Raw genomic sequence first — 9,686 nt, 5'->3', positions numbered from 1 at the left:
GAATTGTCTGGTTATTTTCTTTAATGTTTATTTTTTGCTTTTATTTTTACTGTTGGTTTTGTGTTGACTTTAAGTAGTGTGTTTTGTGATGTTCAGATTGGATGTCATCTTTTTTGTTGATTGTCACCATTGTTGAGAGTCATTGGCTGATTCTTGATGTTTGTGTGTGTCTAACTGAAGCCGCAGTTAATTTTTTTTAGAGAATGATGAGTTTAAAAATCCTTCATAACTGATTGTGCAGGGTGCTTGATCTTTTGCTGTAGTTTCACTGTGCAGTAATATAAAATTAAGCTGTATTAAAAAAAATTGATAAGTGAATAGACTCTGGACCAGATCGATGATCCAAACATCACCATGTGATGATGAAATATTCAAAACATAACCAGCAACACCTGATATAATTTTTGTTGGCTTGGTTTCTGCTACAACAAATGTGTCTTAACAACACAGTTACAGCAACCAAAGAAAAACTAATGTTAAAGTCAAGGGTCAAGAGCCCAACTAAAGCCAACACTGATCTCCATAATGGTAACATCAAATGAAACAAAACAACATCTAAACCTCTGTTAATTCTCAATAGGAATTGCTGTAGATGTATATGAACATTAAATAAAGTCATTCTGGTTAGTAATAAGTGAAGCTAGTAAAGTTATTTTTTAGAGTTGTTTAATCCTCCTCTGCTGAGATCTTCAGAGATGTAATGCCTTCTGTGGCTGAAGTCAGTTGTAGTTCTTGTATTTCACTTTTTTATATTCTTGTTGTTCCTCTGTCCTTCAGTGATTCTGCTTGTTAACATCAGGTGTTCATCACTAATGCTCAATCATCAGTTAATTAATCACTGAATTATATCATTAACTTCAACACTGCTTCAGTGTTACTCCAACACTCTGTTGTGTGGACACACAAGTGTTCATTTAATAATTACGTGGGGTTGAAAGGGTTAAAAGTGTCAAATAAAAAAAAAAACAGAATGAAGCGTAATTTAACGGTAATCAACTGTAAATTTATTTACGGCATAAAACTGTAGAAAAACAGCAATTTACTGGCAACCACAGCTGCCAGTTGATTACCGTAAAATCAAGGAAAAACAGTAATATACTGTAAAACCTAACAGTCACATTTACTAAACAAAATAAGTTAATTTCACTGAAATATTAGAAACGTTTATAGAAAAAGTTATGCAAAGTCAATAACTGATAAGGAGAGTAAATATTAAACTGAAGTGTTTTATGTGTTTTGCACAAGATGATATAGGAGAGATCTGTTAGTTTAATGAATTAGTTGTGTGTGTCACTATTGTGCTGGAGAGTAGAGCCTGTGCTTAAGTCAAAGATGAGCAGAGAAACACTGATGTTATGCTGCCGGTTGCTTTAATTAAAAGCAGTAACTGTGTATTGCTGATCCAGTGATAATTTAAGTTGCTAAGTACTTTAGCACATACATGTATGCTAATGTTCACTAAATGCGAACTGCAAAGATTTGAGTTAAAGTCATGTTTTTAATTAATTTACTATTACACATTAGGTGTTTGCAGTTTAATATTAAGAGATATTAGTTTTCAGTGGACTCAAATGAAGTAACTTCACAGTACTATCAGTATAAATACTAGTTTTTAAACTCGAACTGTTTGAAGCAATCGGTTTCCCAAATGATACGAGTTACCTTCCATAGTATTTTTACGGTAACGTACTGTAAAAAAGGAGAGCTGTATATTAACGGTAGAGGGCTGTAAATTAACAGTACATTGCTGGCAACCACAGCTGCCAGTAGATTACCGTTATTTTACAGCACAATTTGTTTACAGTGTATATAAGCTCAAACATAAAAACAAAAACAACAAATATTAAGAATATATTTATAAAAATATGTGAATTTAGGATTGCAACTTATAACCGCAACTAAAGTGTAGCCACAATTGTGGTCATTCTTCATTTCAAATCTGAGGATGATATCTCTAAAATTATGCATTTTTTGAAGCCTATTGTGAGACCATGTCAGGGGAGACTTTAAGACAAGGCTAATAAGATTCTTATCAAATATTTTATTGCCCTGTAAACACCCATTTACAGTCTCTGACTTATGTCTGGCGAGGAGAACTGGCCCCATTCATGTTCTTTTCATTTAAATCGACCAACCTTTCACACCTCTGCCGGTAAGAGACTTAATCTCCATTATTCTTTTATCCTTATTCTTTTGTTTGAATTCAGCCATTATAGCCTGTATTCTGGCATTATGCTTGGCCATCTAAACCTCTCAGATCCACCTATTATCTTAAGTCTTGTTATAAAACAAACAATAATAAACTATTCTTGGAACTTTAAATCCAAATTATTTTTAAAAAATGATTAAATGAAATATATAGCTCCTGCAGCAGGTGCATTAGCACAACAAGTAGCCTCAAGCTACATGACACAATTTAATTTATTAATATTACACTTTCACTCAAAGCTCACTTTAAAACACGATCGAGTATTTGTATCATATTCCGGTCGCGGTTTAAAATGGTTTCAAGTCATAAGAATATTTTGAAATATGTTATATTTAGCATTTTAGATGAATCTATGGGCTATCCTTAACTAGCATATGCATTCTGTAAACATTCTTTATTCACATGAAAAGCCCAAATCCGCTACGTGCACAAGCGTAGTAACGAACTTCCGCTATTGTCAGAAGTCGGCATATCAGTTTCCGGTTTACGACTGTTCATCCGCATCTGCTAATAAACAAACCAGATGAGTGCTGCTGTTGTACGAAAAAAAGAGTTCTTAAACACATCAAAGTTTCTAAGAACTGTAGGTGGATCTATCATCTAACCCCCGTTTCACACATACTCTGTTTGCAGTGCGTGTTGCGGTCATAGACTGTTAAAAAGTTGCGTTGCAGGAGCAACGCGTGCTTGTGCTTTCACATATGATGCGTTTGCGGTGAATAACTGATCCGCGGCTGTACCACAAACACATACTTACTATTTTTATTTAAAATCCAGAAGTTATGCCGCGGATCAGTTATTCACTGCAAACGCATCATATGTGAAAGCACAAGCACGAGTTGCTCCTTTAACGCAACTTTTTAACAGTCTATGACCGCAACACGCACTGCAAACAGAGTATTTGTGAAACGGGGGTTAGATGATAGATCCACCTACAGTTCTTAGAAACTTTGATGTGTTTAAGAACTCTTTTTTTCGTACAACAGCAGCACTCATCTGGTTTGTTTATTAGCAGATGCGGATGAACAGTCGTAAGCCGGAAACTGATATGTCGACTTCTGACAATAGCGGAAGTTCGTTACTACGCTTGTGCACGTAGTCTATTGCATGAAAATCACACACAAAACACATAATACTTCAATGCATTTATTAGCTTCTTGTTTCAGGTGAAGAGATGTCACTTTCGCTTTGTTATCACGGATGTCCAGTATGAGGAAGTGCACACATGACGCATCATGCAGAAGAGGTCACGTTGAACCACGTGAGATGATTGACAGCTGTACAGCATGATAGAGCTCTGAGGTCAAATCTGATGCGAATCAGGAAGGGGAGACACACATCTAGCTCCGTTCGGTGTTTGAGCTCTTCAGATCGCATAATTCAGTGGAAAATGAATAGAAATGTTATTCTGTATGACGAAATATTTTACTAGTATGTGATAATTAATCATTATTTCTCCAAATATGCGCACCATTGAACTAACAGCCCAAGCGGATGCTGTATATTGTATGTATTTGAACACAATGTTTTATGAGTGATGATTTCTATTCAAAATAACGAACGTTACAGATTCATTATTTTGCACTCCTGGCATAAATTAAGAAATTAATGTCACTGCAGACCAGTTTAATCATAAACAGTGGTCAAATATCGAAGCTGGAGTCTTAAACCTTTCTTATGATGCTGAGTTTGTCCAGATCAAGTAAGAGTGTGATGTTTTGACGAGTAATGAATTTTGAACAACAAAAATCCGGGATCTCCAGTGATCTTTGCCTAATTTCAGAGATGCTTATGAGGAATTGAATCCTGTCTTTAATCCTCTTTAGTGTATTTGATGAAGTTCTGCTCTTGTGAGGTATTGGTGACTTCAGACTCACTGGTGAATAAACTTATTTCTGACTGTGATCTGTGGAGAATCTGATAGACGTAAGAGTCTAATATTTAATCTCCTTTACAGGTTTTTATTCAAATCTCAATAGCTTCCTGTTTTGAGTATTTTTTCCATTCATCTGGTGAGGGATTTTCCACACATCCCTCAAATGTTTTATTGTATTGTTTTTCAAAATCTTTCTGGAATCTGCACACAAACCACTTCCAGTACGGCTGCTCAGAGAGATCAGGGGTGAAGCTCCAGTCTGCATAAACTCCTCCTGCACTTCTATAATCTCTATACAGGACTGTATCATCTGAGTCATTGGGGTGAAAATATAGAGTCTTGCTTGCTACTGCTGATGTGCAAATATGGATAGACAAGTTAGATATATTCCTGTAATATATTCTATTTAGTCCAATATTGCGGTGGAAAGAAACCCTGTGATCTCCATGATGGTTTTCTATGGTGTTGGTGCAGACGACTTTACTTGGGTAAAATACTGTCACTGAACTTATCACAGATGTACCGACTGACTTCATCTCTGATGAATCTCTTGAAGTGATCTCTGGGATTATCAATATAGTTCATGTATTTTTCAAAATCCTCCTCTTCTGCCAGTGTCTTCAGGATGTGTTTCTCCAGATTTGATCTGTTTCCATTCAGTGATTCAGAGTTTTTCATTAATTCATGTGTCAGATGTCTGGCAGTCTTCTTGTAGACACTCTGCTCAATGGGCTCTTTAAGTTTCTGACAGATGATCTCTCCAAAAATGGCAGCATATGTTGCTCCATGACAGAAGTTCTGGAAAATACTGTAATATTCTTCTCTCTTCTTAACATATATTGATTCTCTGAAAAGTGTGTGTTGGTCAGTGATCATCTTGTTCACTCTCTTACAGAGAGAATAAACCAAATCCATAAAGAATTGCTTCTTGAACACATATTTCACTTGTCCTTCCTCATGTTCTGTTACTCTATTCTTGATGTAATCTATGAGTTGTTGGATGTAACTGATTTTGTAGCCATTATTTGAAGTGTTAAATGACTGAATCATCTTGTCTGTCTGCTGTTCAACATCTGTGATTAATGACTTGATTTCAGCTTCCTTCTCTGGAGACAAGAGTTCGACTGTATCCAAATGCTTTTTTTACTTTTCTGTAAGCACCCTTTACCGCCTCTGTAACCGTCTTTTTTGTGGACTTTTTAAAAATAACATATTCACAATAACTCGACACAGTGAAAATCTTGGTGTACTCACTGTTCTCTTTAATGTGGTCTACAGGAGCACTTTCATAGACGTCACTGAGGATCTCTTTCACATCTCTCATTATGTCAATGTCTTTGATTGAAGGAGTGTCTGAGACAATCCCATTCACACTCTGTTCCCAAAACAATTCAAACTCTTTCTTCAGTGTTTCTTCATCATTTGTTTTGTCTTTGCATTTTATGGCAAGTTCTTTGCTCTTTTCATAGAGAGTGTTTTCATGATCTGGTCTCTGAGCATCAATCAATATCTTCTGTGTTTCTTCATCATTTGTGTTGTCTTTGAGCTTTAAGGCAAGTTCTTTTCTCTTTTCATAGAGAATGTTTTCATGATCATCAGACTTTTTCTTCAGGTCTCGCTGCTGAAGAATCTCATTTAACTTCCTTTTTGTTTCCCTCACAATAGTTTCTTGGACATCTTTGATTTTGATGTCAAATGATGTTTTCCCCTGAATAATTATATCTTTGTCTTTGTCTTTGTCAAAGAATTCTGACATTGATCTTTCAACTTCTTCACTTGTCTTTTCCAGTTCTGTTTGAAGATCAGTTTCCTCAACCTCATGAATTGCTTCATTTTCTATTTGGATGTGTAGTTTGTTCTCAGTTTCCATCATGGCACTACGAAGACTCCAGGACCACTTGCTGTATTCAGTCTCCAGTTTCCTGTAGGTTGAAATCTCAAGGGAATTTTGAAAGCTGAAGATGAATCGTTCATTCAGTAAAGCCTCCCAGAAATCTTTAATATGATGTTTTAGATGTCTCAGCATCAATCCATCTGATCTTGAAGCATGTGAAAGTATAGTTTTCTTCAGTTCTTGAATATTTTCACAGTATTTTGGGTTTGGTGGTGCCATCGGTGGGCTTCCCTCCCAGAGCGGAGCAAAATACTTCACATCATTCTGAACATCAAATCTAATGACATCACTGAAACATTCTGCATTATAAACTTCATCTTTAGCAGTGAGTTTCGTCATCTCATCCAGTGTCTCCTGCAGTCGTCTCCTTCCCTCCATGTTTTTCTCTCCAACTGTGACGTCTGAGACATTTTGATGCACAAACACACAGCTGGGATTCAGTCTGACCTTCTTCATCCTCAGGAAGGCCTGAACAACAATCTGAAGAATGTCCTGCATCTCAGATGGGTTTTCTCCAAAGATATTGATCAAGGTCAAATTAGCAAGACCAACAACAAAAGTGGCCAATTAATTGTCATGATGTCTGGTTGAACTTCCAGTCAGTTCCAGAGCATGAAGACCCTCAGTATCAACAGCCAGAATATAGTCAAAGTTCATCTGTTTTTTCATCTCGTCTGAGACTCTGACCAGCTGCATGAAAGCTCCTCTGGTGCACCTGCCAGCACTGACGGCAAACTGGAGTCCAAACATGGCATTCAGCATGGTGGATTTCCCAGAGCTCTGAATCCCTACAACTGACAGCACAAAGACTCTCTGGTCTCCCAGTTTCTGGATGAGTTTATCTAGAACAGCAGAGATCCAGATCACAGGAACATGAGCAGCATCTCCATCCATCAGCTCCAGTGGAAATCCAGAGATCATCATCTCTGCTGCAAGACTCGGGAGAGAAGAGAAGTCAAACAGCAGGTCTTTCTTGTTCTTATTCACAGATGAACATGATTCATAGATCTGACCGATCTCCCTCATGATGTGCTCCAAACCAAAGGCTGGAGCTTGAAGATCCTCAGATATTCTCTCAAGTTCTGCTTGTTTAGCTGTCAGTTTTTCTGGTTCATGTTTCTCTTTTAGTTTTAAGACCATTGACCATTTTCATCATATTTGCGATGAAGAACAGAAAAGTCAGCTGATGTATATTCATCCAGGCATATTCCTAGCCATTTAAGGAAATACATCTTATCTCCAGTATCCGTGTTCATTTCTTTAATGAAGAACTTCATAAACTCAGCGATGTCAGATTCATGCTGCTGTTCACGGATTTTCTTCATCTCAGTTAGTTTTCTACTGATGTCCATTTCTAGTTCATCAGATCGAGGTCGATGTAGTTCTTTGTTCTTCTGACTCCAATGATGCCACAGTTTCCCCTGATGAGGCAGAAATGATTCTTTGATTTCTGTCAGATCTTTCTTCTCCAGTAAACTCATCATTTGCTGTGCTGCTTCTCTTCCTCTCCTGCAGTCTTCATCATATTCCTCATCTACTCTGATGTCTGAGTGTTTGGACAAATCTTCAAGTCTGAAAATGGAAGAGGATTCTGAGAGACAATAATTTATTGCTCTTCTGAGTTCTTCAGATACTTTTGACTGATTTCTGTCTTTCAGACCAATCCTATATTTTTTCTTCATCACAGTTACAGCAGATTCATCCTCCGTAAAAAGACAAATGAGTGGCTTTGAGTCCTTGTAGAGTTGTTGAAGTTTTATCATGTTTTTGTCATTCTTCTGAAGTTGTGGTAGAACAACAACATTGACTGAGGCCATTTCAGTGAGGATCTGCAGCTGTTTCTCATGATCTCCTGCATCACCATGTAGATTACAGAACGCAACACAGTCATTGTATTTATCATCATCTGATCCAGAGGGGCAGAACCAGGCGATCTCCACCACTCCATCCATCAGGACTCTGGTTCTGCTGCTGCCTGGGCAGTTCCTGTGGAAGAACGTGTTGTGTTTCTCATTGATCAGACTGTTCATCAGCTGAGACTTGGAAAAAGACACAGAGCCAAAGCTGAAAAAAAACACCATTGGAGTTTCTGCTTGGTAGATCGGCTGGATTTGACTGATGATCTTATTTTTGGTGTTTTTCATTTTCCAGCTCTTGTTGATTTGTCTAAATGTCCAGAGAGGAAACTCAATCTGTTGTGTGAATGGATTGGGAACAAGCAGAGGCAGAGCGTACTGACACTGGGACAGTTTAGTGACCATCAGCTGCTTAAGGAGACCGTCAGCACAATGAAACACAGCCATCTGAACATCCATCGGGTCAATTTGCTCAGATTTAGTTATACCTTCATTAGGCACTGACCCTAAATTTAAAAAAAAGTCATCAAAATCTGCCTCTTGTCTAAATGAATCATAGCTGCCTTGTTCATTGTGACTTTCTTCATTGGTCTCTTTAGATTTAATGTATCTTGCTCTGTAGTTCATCATCAGTAGTTTTTGTATGAAAGTCTGAATCAGCTCCTCTTCAGCACAAGACTCATGGGACTGTAATGCATGTACAGATGTTAACCGAAGAATATCTGTAGCTCTCAGTTTATTGTGATGTCTGCCTTCAAGATGAAGTCTGTGAAATAGATTCATTTTTTTACACTTCCTGTTGTAGGTGTTGATCTGTAGTGATTTCTGATGTTCCACAGTGCTTGTTTTCTGCCTGTTGAAGAAATGAACATTTAATTGACTTTGATCATTTTGTTTTGGTCTTAAAAAATTAAATAATAAAATCACTAAAGTCTGAACTTTACATTTTACAGTCGATAGGCATTTAGTGTATTTCTCTTGAATCTCTCCATCACACCATGACTGATTTTGTTCTACGAGTAGGCTAGTGCTTGTGGATTGCTAAATTCATTTATGGTTGAACTGTCTCTGTTCAACCCGTTTGTGTGTTATCTGCTTTCCCAGCAAACAATTTTTTGTTCCAAGAACGTTTTCCAAACATTCTGTTTTGGTTATGGAAATGTTAAACTGACCAGTTTTCTTGATATTAGTGAAACGTTTATTAAGGTTAGTATAATGTTCCTGAAACTTTCTTTCAACTTAATTTGTATTAACAACTCAACATTCTAAGAACTTTTATTAGTTACATTCCAAGAACATAAAAATTTCCAGTTTCCTTAAAATGCAAATTCACTCTCTGACAGTAGATGGCATTGATGGAACCACAGAAATGCATCCGGTAACCCCTGTAAACAACGCAGACTAAACAGAAAGTAACCCAGCAACCCTGGTGCTTTAATTTTTTGGGGGCCCCACGCTGCATGCTCACCCATACTACTCTGAAATTCATACTATTGTCTAGACTATATATAATCCATTCAGAATTTGAATAAATATTTTGTTTTTCCTGCTTGAACAGCAGCCACGTACACACTGCAAAGTTCTGGGAGTGACATCCGCTAAATTCATGCATCTGAGCAATTATTATTGTAATTCATGTGTGATTTTTCTCCTTTCCCACAAATAGCTTGTTTTGTGTCTCAAATGATTGGGTTCCAGTCGTCAATCTGAGTGGGTCAGTGCCACTGCTGTAATGTGATAAGAGTGAAGATGAATGAAATCAGCTTTAGCTTCAGATATCAAACACATTAACTGTAATTATGTTGAATTTGATTATGCAAAATCATTATACGTAACCTCAAATTCTCCAGT

General features: G+C 37.1%; 1 pseudogene; it reads right to left on the bottom strand.

Moving 5' to 3' along the window:
• Window positions 1-4,565: 4,565 nt before the first annotated feature.
• Window positions 4,566-8,619, bottom strand: LOC143711049 (interferon-induced very large GTPase 1-like; annotated as a pseudogene).
• Window positions 8,620-9,686: the final 1,067 nt, after the last annotated feature.

Source organism: Siphateles boraxobius, unplaced genomic scaffold, assembly GCF_051911475.1.
Source record: "Siphateles boraxobius isolate OS27281-9 unplaced genomic scaffold, OSU_SipBor_1 49, whole genome shotgun sequence".
NCBI lineage: Eukaryota > Metazoa > Chordata > Actinopteri > Cypriniformes > Leuciscidae > Siphateles > Siphateles boraxobius.
This window is presented reverse-complemented; position numbering and strand designations above follow the sequence as displayed.